Source organism: Seriola lalandi, unplaced genomic scaffold (genome assembly GCF_002814215.2).
Source record: "Seriola lalandi dorsalis isolate HSWRI2012SDOR001 ecotype SW California unplaced genomic scaffold, Sedor1 jcf7180001969579, whole genome shotgun sequence".
Lineage (NCBI taxonomy): Eukaryota > Metazoa > Chordata > Actinopteri > Carangiformes > Carangidae > Seriola > Seriola lalandi.
The window spans coordinates 1-555 of record NW_019440247.1 but is presented as its reverse complement, the minus strand read 5'-3'; the positions used below and the strand labels follow the sequence as shown (position 1 = coordinate 555).

The 555-nt window shown below is 41.4% G+C and overlaps 1 non-coding gene across 1 annotated transcript; it reads right to left on the bottom strand.

The window, feature by feature from the left end:
• Positions 1–320: 320 nt before the first annotated feature.
• On the bottom strand, positions 321–394 carry trnai-aau (transfer RNA isoleucine (anticodon AAU)). The gene has a single exon. It is a non-coding gene; the product is annotated as a tRNA-Ile (tRNA).
• Positions 395–555: the final 161 nt, after the last annotated feature.

Sequence of the window (555 nt, the reverse complement as noted above, 5' to 3'; positions counted from 1 at the left end):
GTAGGATGCAACATCCAACCATGAAGGGGCTCGAATCCTGAATCTTCTCATTTGAAGTCAGACGCGTTGTCCATTAGGCCACATGGTCAAAGAGCAGCTGCTATTAAAGGTCCTTGCTATTTCTCACTCTTTTGACCTTTATGTTAGGCTAAGGTCAAAAGTACAAGTTGGACTAAACATGAGACTTGTTGAAGAGAGAAATTTATGATCATGGTTTTATTGGTAGCCTATCAACAATGACTAATTTCTAGTACCCATTGATAGTATTGTTTGTTTCTGTCTGATGCATTAACAGAGAGAGCCTAAAGTGTTAATGCTATTGGCCAGTATGGGGATCGAACCCATGACCTTGGCGTTATTAGCACCACGCTCTAACCAGCTGAGCTAACCGGCCTACTTTTGAATAAAATTTTCTTTACATCTCGAGACAGTTAGGACACAAACTGCAACCATGAAGAGACTTGAGGCTTGAGGCTTTACGTTAGGCTAAGGTCAAAAGCACAAGTTGGACAAGTTGGATCCTTTTTTCCATGTTTAGCTTGATGTGATCGCCTC